Here is a 17,296-nt window from a genome sequence, read left to right on the forward strand (position 1 = left end):
GTGCTCATAGCCAATTTCGACAAGCAGAAGTTCCACCTTGATTGGGCACCTAGTTCTCAGTCTCCTGCTAGACCAGCAAAAACACCATTCCAAATTCGTTATCTTTTGACAACAGTGGCAACAACCAGTTTTTTTAAATTTTCCTTTTCTTCACCTCTCTTTTTTATTCCTTTTCAAGTGTGTCAGGGATGTACCCTGTCTCTACACTCTTTCAGTCTATATGCTGAACAGTTCATTCAGGAAGCTGAACATTATAAGGAGGAATGTGACATCAGAATTGGAAGAAGACTCATCAACAACAACCTACATTATGCAGATGACACAACCTTGCTTCCTGAAACAGAAGAGGACCTGAAGCACTTGCTGCAGAAGGTCAAGGACTATAGTCTTCAATATGAATTGAAGTTCATCGGCCAATTGGAAGCACCATGATAGATGGAGAAGAGACTTAGGTTGTTAACAATCACAGCTTCCTTGGCTCCAAAATCAACACTCTTAGCACCAGCAGTCAGGAAATCAAAAGACAAATTGCATTGGGAAAATCTGCTGTCAAGGACCTCTCCAGTGTACTGAAAAACAATGATGTCAATCTAGAGACTAAGATGTGTCTGATCCAGTCCCTGTTCTTCACAATTGCTTACTATGCAGCAGAGAGCTGGACAATGACTCAGGATGACAGAAGAAGAATCAGTGTCTTCAAATAGCAGTGCTGTAGAAGAGTCTTGGACATACCATGGACAGCCAAGAAAACAAATAAGTCTGTCTTGGAGAGAGTGAAACCAAGTTTCTCCTTGGAGGCTAGGATTTTGAAACTTCTTTGAGAAACCGGGAGAGACCGTCATGACATCTGTTGCCTCTAGACATTGTGGTGAAATTGTGTTTGTAGAATTTCTAACTTTTGATTTTTTGTGAGTGTGATAGAAAATGAGGATATGTTTATAATTTTCTTTTTTATGTTCTTGAAGATCATTTGAGAGTGGACTGGGCTCATAATGGTTACTGTTGGTTGGAGCGGGGGCAGGCCTTTAATCTTGTGGAATCAGTGAAGCTGCAGCAGATGTGTGATGTCTTAGAGAAAGACATCATGCTTGGAAGGGTGGAGGGACACCACAGGAGAGGAAGACCCTGGATGAAGTGTATTGATACAGTAACTGGGGCAATGGGGGTTGGTGTTTGAATATTATTGCTACTGGCTCAAAACAGTGCAGGGGTCTGAGCTGCTGTACATAGGGTTGTACACTACTCAATGGCACATAACAACAACAACATGCTGATTTTCCTTCCTTTTATATTTCTCACATTTTGAATTCTTATATTTTTTAAATGTTACTGACTGTTCTTGTTTTTGTTTCATAGGTTCATTTGTTTTCTTCATTATTATTTCTCTTCCTCTTCTAATTTCCTCCTTTTTGCCTCTCGTTCCTAGTATTACCATTACCTGGCAACAGTCAGCAAGAGTATCTACACAGGTAAGCTATGCACACATCTGTTGCAGCTTCACTGATTCCACAAGATTAAAGGCCTGCCCCCGCTTCAACCAACAGCAGCCATTATGAGCCCAGTCCACTCTCAACTGATCTTCAAGAACACAAAAAAGAAATTATAAACATATCCTCATTTTCTATCACACTCACAAGAAAGCAAAAGTTAGAAATTCTACAAACACAATTTCACAATGTCTAGAGGCAACAGATGTCAGAAAAAGGTTGTTCAAAAACAGAACCAAAAAATCTTTCAGATGAAGAAGTGCTTTTGGAACTTTCTCATGAGTAATTCAAAAGAATGATTGTTAAGAGTTTTTCCTCCCACAGGATTGAGAAAAATTAGAGAGTTCAAGGAACAGTTCAAGAAAAAGGAAGAATTATAAAAAATTCCAGTAGATGAAATATATCTTGAAAAATAAGATGTAAAACAAAAAAAAGCAATTGAAATTCAAAATATTAAGATCAAAATTTCAGAAGTTAATAATTCACTGGAGGGAAAAAGTCCTACTTACGGAATTTAAGAACTGGACAGAATTAGAAAGATGAATGACAAAGTCATCAAAACAAATTGGATAGAAGAAAAATTAGGACAAAAAATAAGAAAGGAAAATTAAGGAAACATAAGAATTATATGAAGGAATAACTTACATGTGTTTGGAATTCTTGAATAGGAAGATACAAAAACATGCAGAGAGAATAATAGAAGATTTAAATATACAGAGAAAGAGATAAAATAATAGAAGATAGGCTGGAAGATAACTTTTCAAACATTATAAAGCAGGAAATAAGCACTCATGAGGTGGAGCAAACCCTAAACAGGATAGACTCCAAAAAGAAAAACATCAAGACTTACGATAACAAAATTTTCCAAAATGAATATGGAAAATAAAAAAGAATACTGAACACAACACAGGGAAAATGAAGAGTTAACTACAAAGGAGAATCAGTGTAACTAAGCTCCAATTTTTGTAGAAGAAATCATATAGCTAAGAAGGTGGCAATAGAATGGCATATGTAAAACTCTGGAAGAAAACCATTTCCAACCAAGAATTGTATATACAGTAAATGGTATCTCAAATATGAAGGTGAAATAAGGACATTTTTAGATAAATTTCTATTACAGGAAATCATGAAAACTAAATCAACTTTAAAACAAATTACAAAAGGAGTTCTTCACATAATGGACAGATACGAACCAAAAGTAAGCACACATAACAACATCAGTCAGAAACTATCCCAGACCTAGAAACATACCAAGTAATCTTACATTACAAAAGTGAAAACAGATGTAAACAATTATTTTATGCAAACCAATAAAAAACACTATGAAAGAAATTAAAAGTATTTGCAATGAATAAACAAACTAAAAACAGGACCATAGGTAGTCCATAAAATACTGTAATTTCAAAGTCAAAAGAGAATATTGTTGTTATGTGCTTTTGAGTATGAACCCACTTACAGCTGACCTTTAGAGGCTTTTCAGAGGCTTTAAATCTCACAGGTAAAGATTAACCATCTTTCTCTGGCAGAAAACCTGATGGATTTGACCTACATGTCCTTGAATTTGCAGAGGAATTCCTCACAACTAGGCCAGCAGTTACTTACAAATGATATTAATAATATTGTATTAATGATAATTTCCACACTCTATTGGATTATGTTGTTTAGGAATGTGATCTAATATGTATCTCTAAACATGCAGTAGCCTTCTTATATTAAATTGTGCAAACATTTTTTACTAACATCTTCTAATAACCAATTCTTTCCACTAGACAAATTCTTGATCATTGCTTCTTTGAGCTGTTGTTTTGTTGTTATGTTCAGTTGAGTGGCTTGCGACTCATAGCGACCCTGTGTACAACAGCCCTAAATCCTGCTCTATCCTGTGCCAATCTCACTGCCTCTGACACACCCATCCCGATTACCCTAGTCACTGAATCAATCCACCTCATAGAGGGTCTTCCCCTCTTGCGCCGTCCCTCCACCCTCCCAAGCATGATGTCCCTCTCCAAGGACCTGTCCCTCCTTACATGTCCAAAATATGTCAGACAAAGCCTCAGAATCCTTGCCTCCAAGAAGCAGCCTGATTTGATCCTCTTCAGGATGAATCTGTTTGTTTTCCTAGCAGTCCATGGTACATTCAATACTCTTCTCCAGCACCACAGCTCAAAGGCATCAATTCTCCTTCTATCCTCCTTAGTCATTGTCCACCTCTCTGCTGCATAACAAGTGATTGCAAAGACCATAGCCTGTATCAGACACACCTTGGTCTCCAGAGTGACACCAATGCTCTTCAGTACTCTGGAGAGGTCCCTAACAGCAGACTTTCCCATCGCAATATGTTTTCTGATTTCCTGGCTACTGGTACGAAGAGTGTTGACCGTGGAGCCAAGCAGACTAAAGTTACTAACAATTTCAATCTCTTCTCCATCCATCCTGATACTGCCAGTGGTGAGAATTTTTGTCTTCTTGACGCTGAGTTTCAGTCCATACTGAAGGCTGCAGTCCTTGACCCTCTGCAGCAAGCATTTCAGGTCCTCCTCAGTTTCAGCAAGCAGGGTTGTGTCATCTGCATAACACAGATTGTTAATAGATCTTCCACCAATCCTGATGCCACACTTATCCTCAGAGAGCCCAGCCTCTCTTTGGTCTAGAAGTAGTTAAAATTTTACAAAAAGCTGATTTGCCTCTGCAGATCATTGAAGCAGAGATTCTAGGCCAAACTGCAGTTTGATTAAAAATTGAAGATAATTTATATCTGAGGAAGCTATTTCCTTTACATTAAGGTGTCTTAATTTGGGGGTTTTATAAATTTTCTCCCTTTATCAGTAATTGATGTTGGTACAGGATATGCTTACTGAAGTCTTGATATTGCTTCCTTGACTGCTATTGCCATGTAAATTATTTCTATTCCTCTGTGTTTGAGTGTGGGTGGTGTGTGCACCATAGAGTCAGAACCAACCAATAGCTGACCCTCCAGAGGGTTTTAAGAGACAGCTAATCACACTGGAGATTTCTTGCCACTATATATAAATATATTGTGTCTTGTACGTGTGTGCAAATATGTATGTACAGTGTTCCTCTTAAATAAGGAGCTCTGGTGATGTATTTAGATGTGAGCTGCATTACAAACTCACAGGGGCACTACCTTGGTCGTTTGAATTCACGTGTGTCTCCATAGGAGAATGATGGACAATCTCTTCCTGTCATATTTTCAGTTTCAGAAACCCACTGAAAGATCAGTTATGCTTAGGTTCTGACTTAGGAGCAGTAAGTTTCTTTTTCTCTTAATATCCTAAATCTAAGTTGGGTGTGTTTGAGTGACTAAACTTTGGTTAAATGCCCTCTTTATAAGGTCTAAAGCAATGGAAAAGTTAATTTCTGTATCTCTATTTAATCACTATATTACAGCAATCTTTTCCACCTCCAAGATTTATACCCACTCATCTCTCCTTCATGATGTATATTCACTAACCTCTTAAATTTCATTTCTGAAGGATCCTTGTTATACATTTCTCTTCTTGCTACACTAATTCATTGTTGCTGATGTGTGCAATTGAGTTAGACTCATAGCTGACCCTTCAGTGAATTTTCAGAAACAGTTTAATCATATGGACAGAGGTTATCTGTCTTGTCTGTCCTCCCACAGAGAAGCTGGCAGATTAAAACTTTCTGTCAATATATTATCATGCTTTCAACTATACCACACCATTATTTCTTTTAAATGCTGCTGTTATTGTATGGCAGTAAGTCAGTTTTGACTTATAATGACGCTAATAGATTCATAAGGCATTCTGGTGGTAGTTTTGTTAAGTTCTTAGATGCTAGCTGAAAGATTGGTGATTTGAGCTCATTCAGTTGCTCTGTAGGAGAAAGGTTTGGCAGTCTACTTCTGCAAAATTCAGTCTGTGAAATCATATGGTCCCTCTTGGTAGAAATAAACCTGATAGCCCCTAAAAACAAGAACAACAATCTCATAATACTAAGTCTGCCTCACCTGAATATCTGAGTACATTTTGGTCTTCAAATTTCTCAGGCACACAAGTACTCAGTTTCGACTTTTGATGACCATATGTCCAGTAACTAAGTAAATAACTTTTATATACTGTCTTTTTTCTTCTCTGACACATTCCCACTTTATGATAATTCTAATTTTGCTATACGGTCAGGGAAAGTGATATATCTAGAACTGGAAATTAGAAAAGGAAGAGAAAAGGTGCTTAAAACAAGAGATATAGATGTTATTCCATAGAGGTGTGACTTTTTTACCTTAAAATCATATTCATTTTGAAATCAATTCTATTTTGGTTTCATTCAGCTTCTTGGATGTATGTTTTCTCACTTTTCATGATATCTGAAAGAGTTTTATTACAGTAACTCTTTTCCACAATTTTTTTGATGCCTGGTTTTTGTTCTTCCTGTTCTTGAATTCCAGTCATGCATGTGTTATTCTTATTGATGGTGTCCAATATTATTCGTAGACTTTCTTTATTTTTCTTCCTTTTTTATTCTGCTTTTTGCTCTAGTAGACAAACGCTGAAAGCTCCACAAATTCAGTGCAACCCTCAGATATATACTGACACCATTCTTCAATGAGATTAAAAGACAGAAATCTATCTGCAAGCCATGGCCATAAAACATTAAAGAAAACCTTCATTCTCTTGAAATCATGCCTCACCACAGCGTTAAAATGAATACAACATTTAATTAAAGGGAAGACAGTTCTCCATTGTCCTCAACTTTAACATTATGTAAATAATTTTAGAGAACCTCTAAGATCCCTTACCTAATGTTGATATTATTAGGAGTTCTTGTGCTTGTTCTAACTCATATCCACACTCTTTACAACACAACAGAATGTGTCTAGTCTGTCATCTTCAAAATTATGTTTGAGCCCATTGTGGCAGTCCCTGTGTCAATCTTGAAAGTGTCCATGTAATTAGAGTACTCTCTAAAAAAAAAGGCAGTTTCCAATTTTATCTGGAAAAAAAAATAGACCACAAAGTAAAGCATGACTGAAAGAAACAACAACCACAACAAAGTAGTAAGTATCAACTCAAAACCACACACTGAGAACCTACTACACACCTGTAATAATTAAGACAGCATGGTATTGGTACCGCCAAGGGTGTACAGAAGAATGGAATATAATCAAGAACCGAGAAATCAAGCCATCTAATTATGGTCAACTGACCTTTGACAGGAAGGTGAAATAACTTAAGTGTGGAAATGACAGCCTTTTTAACAGTGCTGGAAAAACTCGACATTTCTTTGCAAAAAACTGAAGCAAAATTCACAGCTCACACCATACACTAAATTCAACCCAAGGTGGATCAGAGACCTAGGAGTAAATTCTAAAACTATAAAGATCATCAGAGGGGGAAAAAATAACAAAGCTATAGCCCTTAATCTATGGTATTTAATGAATTTCAGACATAACAAAAAGTCTACAACCAGGAAAAAAAACAAAATAGACAAATTATCCCTGGAAAAGAGAGCTCTGGTAGCTTAGTGACTAAAAGCTATGCAGCGATCCTGAAGGCACACGATTTGAGGCCACCAGCTGCTCCATGGAAGAAGTATGGGATATCCTCCTCCCATGCAATTAACTACCGCTGAAAAACCCACCAGTGGGTCGGTTATAGATCGGTTCCGACTCGAAGGTACACAACAACAACAACAACAGTCCTTGGAGAGGGACATCATATTTGGAAGGGTTGGACCAACAGTGCAGGAGAGGAAGACCCCATATGAGATGGATTGATACGGTAGCTAGGGCAATGGGAGTTTGTCGATATTAGTGAGACTGGCATGGTTCAGAGCTGCTGTACATAGAGTTGCTATGGGTTGCAGGCAACTCAATGGCACATAAAAACAACAACAATAACAACAACATACCTTCTAAACATTGAACCCCTGTGTACATCAAAAGATCTCTCAAACAGAATAAAAAGGAAGTCCACAGACTGGGAAAGATACTTGACAATGCTATATTTGATAAGGGACTCATATCTAAAATTTATAAAATATTCCAATGTAAAGATGGCAAAGCTTCATCTCACATACTTGAGCATGTTGCTAGAAAAGTCTATTCCTTGGAGAAACATCATACTTGGAAAGCTGAGGGGTAAGGCAAGGGGGAGGAAGACGCTCAACCACGTGGGTTGACATAGTGACAATGGGCTTGAATGTGTCAGAGATTGTCAAGTTAGCACAGGACAGGAAAGGGATCAAATCTATTGTTTTCACAGGGTTACTGTAAGTCATAGTCGACTCTGTGGCATTAATGGCAACAACAACCATAAGAATAAGACAACACCAATCACAAAATGGACAAAAGATGTGAACAGATACTTCTTCAAAGAAGAAAGTCAAATCGCCAACAAACTCATAAACAAGAGTTGCTCAAAATAATTAGCTATTAGAGAGATGCAAATAAAACAACAATGAGATACTTCACCCCAGCAATAACAGCCAAGTTTCTTAGAACAGCAAACAACAAATGCTGATGAGACTGTGGAGAGAATGAAACTCATATACTGCTTATGGAAATATAAAATGGTTCAACCACTATGGAAGGTAGTCTGGCATTTCCTCAAAAAGTTAAAATAGAAATACCATTTGACCCAGCGATTCCACAACTCCTCAGTTTCAGCAAGCAGGGTTGTGTCATCTGCATAACACAGGTTGTTAATTGTTCTGCCCACGAAATGCCCCTCAAAGAATATCCAATCACACGTCTGAAAATTTCAAGAGCTTTTATTAATTTCACATGTGGAGACTTTCTCCCTCTTTAGGAAGGAGGTGAGGGGAAAAGCTCCGAGTCCTCCCCACCCGCCATAATTGCTTTTTTAGCTTTTTTGACTGTCCCTGTCAGGGCAGGGAGATTGAAATCTTGGTTGGTGGGTCAGGGGATCAGTCATATGGGTCGGCTTCTGACAGGCTGGCTACTTTGCCCGCCTTTACTCTTTTTGTGTCACATAGACACTAGTTAATTCTTTACTTTGAAAGGACAGACAAGACTTTACCCGGGGCATTTGTGTTTGCCTTAAGCTAAGAGTTTTTATGGCCTGTTTCTGCTTCTGGCATTAATGGGGGTTTATAAAAAAATGGGGTTTATGCTGTCCTCTCATTGATGACTCTTCCACCAATCCTGATGCTACATTCTTCTTCGTACAGCCCAGCGTCTCAGATAATCTGTTCTGCATACAGATTGAAAAGGTATGGAGACAGATTACATCCCTGATGGACTCCCTTCTTGATTTTGAACCATGTAGTATCTCCTTGCTCTGTTCTGATGAGTGCCTCTTGGTCCAAGTATAGGTTTCCCATTAGAACAATCCAATGTTCTGGGATTCCCATTCTTCTCAGGGTCAGCCATAGCTTGTTGTGATCCACACAGTCAAAAGCCTTTGCATAGTCAATGAAGCACAGATAGACATTCTTCTGGTATTCTCTGCTTTCTGCCAAGATCCATCTAACATTAGCTATAATATCTCTAGTACCATGACCTCTTCTAAATCCAGCCTGCACACCTGGCCGTTCTCTGTCAACATACTGTTCCAAACAATTTTGGATAATTTTCAGCAGAATCTTGCTTGCATGTGATACTAATGATATTGTTCAATAATTTCCGTACTCTGTTGGGTCATCTTTCTTTGGAATGGGAACAAATATCGATCTTTTCCAGTCAGTCGGCCAGCTGGCTGTCCTCCAGATTTCTTGGCACAACGTAGTGAGCACATCCAGGGCAGTGTCTGTTTGTTGAAATATGTCAATTGGTATGCCATCAACTCCTGGAGCCTTGTTTTTTGCCAATTCCTTCCGAGCAATTTGAACTTCCTCCTTCATTACCATAGGCTCTTGTTCATATGTCATTCATTAAATTCTTCTGTGTCAGCCAATTTCTTCTGATACAGTTACTCTGTGTATTCCTTCCATCTTCTCTTGATACTTCCTGGATTATTTAACATTCTATCCAAAGTGTCCTTAAGTATTGCCACCCTTGGCTTGAATTTATTTTTTAGCTCCTTCAGCTTAAGAAACGCTGAGCAAGTTCGGCCCTTTTGATTTTCTGACTCCAGCTCTCTGCACATTTCATTATAGTATCTTATTTTGTCGTCCCTGGCTGCCTTTTGAAATTTTCTGTTTAGCTCTTTGATTTCTTGGTTTCTTCTTTTAGCTTTGGCTTCTCAGCACTCTAATGCAATATTCAGAGTCTCATCTGACATCCATCTTGGTCTTTCCTTCTTTTTTGACCTTTGTAACAATCTTTTGCATTCTTCATGTACGATTTTCTTGATATCCTCCCAGAGCTCATTTGGTCTATGCTCATTTGTGCTTAAGACCTCAAACCTGTTCCTGAGATGGTTTTGAAATTCGAGTGGGATAGACTTAAGATCAAATTTTGGTTCCCGTGGACTTGACTTAATTTTCCTCAACTTCAGCTTGAACTTACATATGAGTAGTTGGTGGTCTGTCCTATAATCAGCACATGACCTGGTTTTCACTGCTGATATTGAGCTACTTCATCGAGTCTTTCCACAAATGTAATCTATTTGATACCTATGCATGCCATCAGGTGAAATCCATGTGTCCTGTGTTTATGTTTCTTATAAAAGGTATTTGCAATGAATAAATCATTGAATGTGCAGAACTCTATCACATTCTATCTCCAGCCTCATTTCTTTCACCGAGCCCGTATTTTTCAGCTACTGATCCTTCTTCCTGTTCCCAACTTTGGCGTTCCAGTCACCCATTATTATCAATGAATCTTGATTGCATGTTTGATCAATTTATGACTGGAAAAGTTGGTAGAAATCTTCTCTTTCCTCCTCTTTGGCTCTAGCTGTTAGTGCATATATTTGAATGATAGTGGTACTCACTGGACTTCCTTGTATGTGTATGGATATTATTCTGTCGCGCACCACATTGTATTTCAGGATGGATCTAGAAATGACTTATTAAATTATGAAACTAACCCCATTTTTCCTCACCTTTTCATCCCCTGAAGCGCTTGCTGCAGAAGGTCAAGGACTGCAGCCTCCTATATGGATTGAAGCTCAACATGAAGAAAACAAAGATTCTCACCACTGGGCCAATTTGCAGCATCACTATGGATGGTGAAGAGATTGAGATAGTTAACAGTTTTAGTTTACTTGGATCCACAATCAACACTCTTGGTAACAGCAGCCAGGAAATCAGGAGATGAATTGCATTGGGAAAGTCGGCTGTGAGGGACCTCTCAAGAGTACTGAAGAGCAACGACATCAGGCTGGAGACTAAGTTGTGCCTGATCTGGACTATAGTCCTCACGATTACGTGCTATGCATCAGAGAGTTGGACAGTGGATAGGGATGACAGAAAGAGAATTGACGCCTTTGAGCTGTGATGCTAGAGAAGAGTAATGAATATACTATCGACTTCTAGAAGAACAAACAGGTTTGTCCTGGAGAAGGTGAAGCCAGAATGCTCCTTGGAGTCAAGGATTCTAAAGCTTTGTCTGACATACTTTGGGCATGTTGCAAGGAGGGACTGGTCCTTGGAGAGGGACATCATGTTTGGCTGAGTGGAGGGGCGGCGAAGGAGAGGAAGACCTTTGATGAGATGGATCAATTCTGTGACTGGAGTGGTGGGAATAAGTGCATTTGAGATGGCTAGGTTGGCACAGGATAGAACAGCGTTTAGAGCTCTTTTGCATAGAGTCACTATGAGTCACAAGTGACTCAATGGCACATAACAATAACAACAACAATAGTCCACAACTGGGAACATATACTAGAGCTGTGACACAAATAGATATATGCATACATGTATTTATTGTATGATTATTCACAATAGCAAAGAAATTGAAGCAGTTCAAGGGTCTGTCAACAAATCAATAGATATAGAAACTGTGGTACATCTACATGGTGAAATATTATGCAACACTGACAAATAGTGAACTCGTAAAACACTATATAATATGGATGAGTTTAGAAGACTGAGTGCTAAGTGAAATATCTTAAATACAAATGGATAAACAGTGCATAAGACCACTGTTACAATAATACAATGGATACAACAGGAGGAGGTGAAGAGAATTGGAAAAGAATGGATAGATAGTGAACACTGCCTTGGAACAGGTGAAGGGAAGGATAATCTGAAAAGGATGAATGATTAGATGTAGCTTATATGACAATTATACATTTGGAACACTTCAAGCATTACAAAGTGAATTAGGGGATGGTTAGGCAGGAAAAATATTTATATGTACAAAATGAATTAAATAAATCTCTTTATAAACTTTTCCTAAAATCACAATTAAAAATAAAGGATTCAAATTAAGACTTTCCACAGGGAAGAAAAATAGCAACTCTCTATTTCTTCCTCAGTAATCATTATCACAAATTATGAGATTAGCAATTAATATTGATGGAGGTTTTTTGTATTATAATTATAAAGCAATAATGTCAACAAATCTCCAAAGACTCAGAAATTCTAATTTTACTATGAAATAAGGAAGAGGGCTTCTTCACTTTTTTTGTTTGTCAGAATAGAAACTACCAAAATGTTTCACTTTCAGAGAGAATGATTAGTCTCTGAAAAATAATCTATCCACTGAGGATTACAAAGAACAGCACCCATGTTATTTTTTTTTTTTCATTTTGTTAACTGGAGACACAGATATTTTCTTTTGAAACTGTAAGAGGGAATCTGAAGAATTTCACTAGACCTTATTAAAAGTTTGATGCTCTGGGGTTGGGAATTGAGAAACTTCTGTAATTATAAATATGTGTCTGTAATTTCCCTGGCATCCTCAGAAGGCATTATTAGTGAATCAACAGGGATTATTTTATTTTTTCAAAAGAAACAATGTTGTTTTCAAATGAGAGCTATGATAATAAACTGTTAATGAAGCCCTTGTGTCATAGGCAACTCTGGAATGAATAGCAGGTTGTTCCTTCTCTACTTTAGCCCAAATCATGACTGCATCTCTCGCATACCCCTACCTACAACCCATCAACATATGCATGACTTACTTGGATTGTTAGAGGAAATGCCTGTTTTCTGAATTCCTGATAACTATTCTATCTTTTTGTTCCTTTCTATTAGTTAGTAATTATGCCTTGCTCCTTCTCTCCAGTGTCCAAATTTCATCCCATACTTGCCAGGAATTCCCGAGATTTGATAGTCCCCAGTTCTAGGTAAGCCAAAGAGAGGATGCTTTCCTAATCTCAATTCAAAGGTAATTACAGATCTATCAGTAGAAAAATGCCTCAGGAGTTTGTTAGTATTTTCAAATGCTTCTCTACCCTGAAATCTCCCTGAAGTAAGCATGGGGCGGGGGAATGGAGAACAACTTGATGCAAGTCAACAATATCTTCAATTGTTAATTATGTCAAAACAGAGTATTGTGAAGAGCATGAGTTCTACAATCTTGGGTATTGTAGTCTGATTTTGCTATTTACCAGATATATAAATCCGGGGTAACACAGGGTCTTTGTACCTCTGTTTCTTAATTTGTGAATGGAGAATGAGAATAATGCCACTGATAGAAGATAATTGTTGCTAAATTTTGCAAGATTATTCATGCTGAATTTTTTGTGCAAATTTTTTTGTGGAACATATAAGGATCAATAAATAATATTTATAGCATAATAAGAAGAGAGCAATAAGTATATTAATATACTTACTGGATACATTTGTATTTAATCTATACTTAATGTATTTAAATTTTACACACTTAAATATTATTAAGTAAAATTATTATAAATATTATGTATTTAAAATGTAGACATTTAACAGTAATATTAAACACAAATCTGTTGCCATTGAGTCAATTTGACTCATAGCAGCAGTATTTAATCAAATAGAAATGTCCATGAGGTTTCAGAAACTGTAAACCTTTAACATCTTTCTCTTATGGAATAGTTTATTGTAACTTGGCAACATGGAAATCATCACTAAATTGTATGCACACATTTATTCTGGATCTCAGTAGGTGATTGCAACAGATGCAGTTGGGCATGAGAAATTTTTCATTACATTTACGTTTTGGATGTTATAGTAAAACTTAATAATTAGGATTTAATTTGAATTCTTAATATATGAAACAAAATTGTATACCAATGAAAGAATTTTTTTCTTTTACTTTTCAAAGAGAGGAGCAAACTGGGGGGAGGAGTGGGCAGGGAGAAAAGTGCAACAGTGAAGGAATGGAAAAATCCAAAATCTCTGTAAATGCTCATTAAAATGAATAAAATAAAAAAGGCAAAAAAATCTGTAATACATAAAAAAGGACTTAACGATGCCATTCTTCATTTAAAAAATTGTAAAATATAATGTGCATAAAATGCATAAACAAAAAAGTACAACATATTATATATGTCTCTTATTTTACAGAAGCATATATTTCTCCAGGGAATATACCAAGAAGTAAATTACATTGTACAACTTTTCTTAAAATTAACAAATTACTTTCCAAAGTGGTGGTGTTAGATACTTTCAGTCACTACGGCTCTTAGCAAACCTATGGACAACAGATTGAAACCCTGCACTGTTCTGCTTCATCCTCCCAATTTTCTCCATTTCAAAACGATATGTTGCAGTCACTTCAGAAACAACATATCAAGAGTCAATAGTGATGGATGAGGAAGTTTAGGCTGTTCTAAGGGACTTAATAAAAAATAAAATCCCAGGAATTGACGGACTATCAATTGGCATAGTTCAAAAAACAGATGCTGCCCAGGATGTGCTCACCAGGTCGTACCAAGAAATCTGGAGGACAACTATTTGGCCAACTGACTGGGAGAGATCCATATTTATTCCATTCCAAGAAAAGGTGACCCAACAGAGTGTTGACATTACCAAATAATATCATTAACACCACACACAAGAAAATCCTACTAAAGATTATCTAGAAATGACTTGGAAACAGTACATTGACAGAGAACTAACAGAAATACAAGCAGGGTTTTGAAGAGGTCGTAGCATTAGAGACATTATTATTGCCTATGTCAGATGGATCTTGACAGAAAACAAAAAGTACCAGAGAAATGTCTATCTGTATTTCATTGACTATGCAAAGGTCTTTGACTGTGTGCATCACAACAAATTGTGGTTAACCTTGAGGGAAATGGGAATCCCAGAACACTTGATTGTGCTTATGCGACGCCTGTACTTAAACCAGGAAGCAGGTCTCAAAACAGAGCAAGGAAACACTGCATGGTTCAAAAGCAGGAAAGGAGTGTTTCAGGGATGCGTCCTGTCTCCATACCTTTTATATCTATATGCAGAACAGATCATTCGAAAACTGGCTTTTATGATGAGGAACGTGGCATTAGGATTGGAGGAAGACTCATCAGCAACTTACATTATGCAGATGACACAACCTTACTTGCTGAAACTGAGGAGGACATGAAGCACTTGCTGCAGAGGGTCAAGGACTGCAGTTTTCAACATGGATTAAAGCTCAACATGGAGAAGACAAAGATTCTCATCCCTGGGCCAATCAACAGCACCATGACAAATGGAGAAGGAATTGAGATTGTTAACAATTACAGCTTGCTTGCCTCTACAATCAACAAACTTGGCACCAGCAGTCAGGAAATCAAAAGATAAATTGCACTGGGAAAATCTGCTGTCAGTGATCTCTCCAGAGTACTGAAAAGCAACAATGTCAATCTACAGACTAAGGTATGCCTAATGCAGGCCATGGTCTTTGCAATTACTTGCTATGCATCAAAGAGCTGGACAATAACTAAGGATGACAGAAGAAGAGTCAATGCCTTTGAGTTGTGGTTCTGGAGAAAAGTCTTGAAAATACCATGGACTACCAAGAAAACAAATAGGTCTGTTTTGGGGAGGATGAAACCAAGTTTCAAATCCAAACAAAAGTATATCCTTGAGAGCTTCAATATTTTTCTCCATCTGTCATGATATGGTCTGTTGGCCCAGTGGAGAGAATTTTTTGTTTTCTTGTTGTGGCGATATATTTTGTTGTTGTTGTTGTTTTGTTTGTTTTCATTATTTTTTGTGTGTACCGTCAAATCAGATCTGACTGGTACAGGAGGACATTGTTCCTCCTTCTCGAGCAGAGCATCTGGTGGTTCTTGCTGTGGCGATATATTTTGACGGCTGTCATCTCTGATGTTCTACAACAAATGTTTCAAATTCTCTCACGTTCAGCAAGCAATGTTATGCCATCTATATGACACTGATTGTTGATGAGTCTTTCTCCAATCTTGATGACACATAACTCTATATAGTCCAACTTCTTAAATTATATATAGATTAAATAGGTATGGAGGAAAAAAAATACAATCTTTATGCAAACCTTTCCAGAAACTTCCATTCCTACCCCACAGTGTCTGTGAGTTTCCAATTTTAAGACCTAGAAAATATTTGACAAAGTAACTGAACTTTGCATTTGAGATATTGCAGATTGTGAGGATGGCACTGGATAGGGTAAGGTTCTGGTCTATTGCTGACAATATTAGTCATAGTCAACTTGATGTTACCTAACAACAGCAACAAGACACACTGAATTATTTCAAGCTTTTAAACTCATACTTTTTAAATTTTAACTCCACTTTTGCATATGTGATATTATTTTCTTGTGATTTTCTATGTTTTCTAGTGAGGTGAATACCTATATCTTCTAAAAGTTTTCTATTTTGCTTTTAAAACATGTTTATCATTGACTAGATATTTACTTGCTCCACCACAATTTATTGGAAAAACTCTTTCCCTACCCACTCTGCAATGAACTTTCTACTGGTAAAGCATCTGTTCCATGTATGCATGCATCCTTTGAAATTTTCAAGGGAGCACTAGAGTTCCTGTCAGGAGGGAGTTGCACTGCTAACCCAAGGTCAATCTGTTGTTATTGAACACTCAAGGGAATGTCAGTTATGGGCTGTTTCCAACTCCATAGTAATGAGCAAATGAGTTTTAATTTATATTTATTCAATCTTTATACCCTTGTACGAATAACATGATTTGATGCTATACCTTTGTAGAATATTTTTTTACTTGCTTAGGAGTATTAATTAGAATTTTAATGGCTCTATATGAACCTTGGAAGCAGGAGTGGCATCCACTTCCTAAGGGGCTTGCCTCCGGAAACTCTATGACCAACATTGTTCAGCCCTTTCGTTCATAGTCACTATGAGCACTGAGTTGCTATGAGTCATCTATGACTCTATGGCACATAAAAACAATAACAACGACGACATAAAGAGAGCTATGTTGGCCTAGTGGAAAGGAAGTTATGCTACCAAGCCAAAGATAGGTGATTTAAATCTGCGGCCTTCAAGCCGGGTTCAAATTGTTTTCCTGTCAAACATTCTTCTAGGTGGTATAGCACTGGTCTGTGCATTGCTGTACAGAGGTAACTCGTGATTGCTGTGATACTGAGCACTGGGACATTGATGTGCCAAACGTAGTAATGGGTACCCATGGTGGACAGTGTTTGCTGGAGCTTCCCCACTAAAACAAGCCTGGGAGCAGGAGCGGCATCCACTTCCGAAATGGTTTACCTCCAGAAACTCTACGTACGAACAGTGCTCAGGCCTTTCGTTCATAGGGTCGCTATGAGTCATGTATGACTCGATAGCACCTAACAACAACAACATATGAACCTCGCCTGATGAATTGCATAGGAATCAAATACTCATGTGCAAGTTCAAATTGAAGCTGAAGAAAAATAAACAAGTCCATAGATTTTACTGAATATTATCCAAAAACGACTGGAACAGCACATCAACAGAGAACTACCAGAAGTCCAGGCTGGGTTTAGAAGGGGTCGTGGTACTAGAGATATTGTAGCT

Source organism: Elephantulus edwardii, unplaced genomic scaffold (assembly GCF_000299155.1).
Source record: "Elephantulus edwardii isolate Elephantulus edwardi_28Jun2011 unplaced genomic scaffold, EleEdw1.0 scaffold00356, whole genome shotgun sequence".
NCBI lineage: Eukaryota > Metazoa > Chordata > Mammalia > Macroscelidea > Macroscelididae > Elephantulus > Elephantulus edwardii.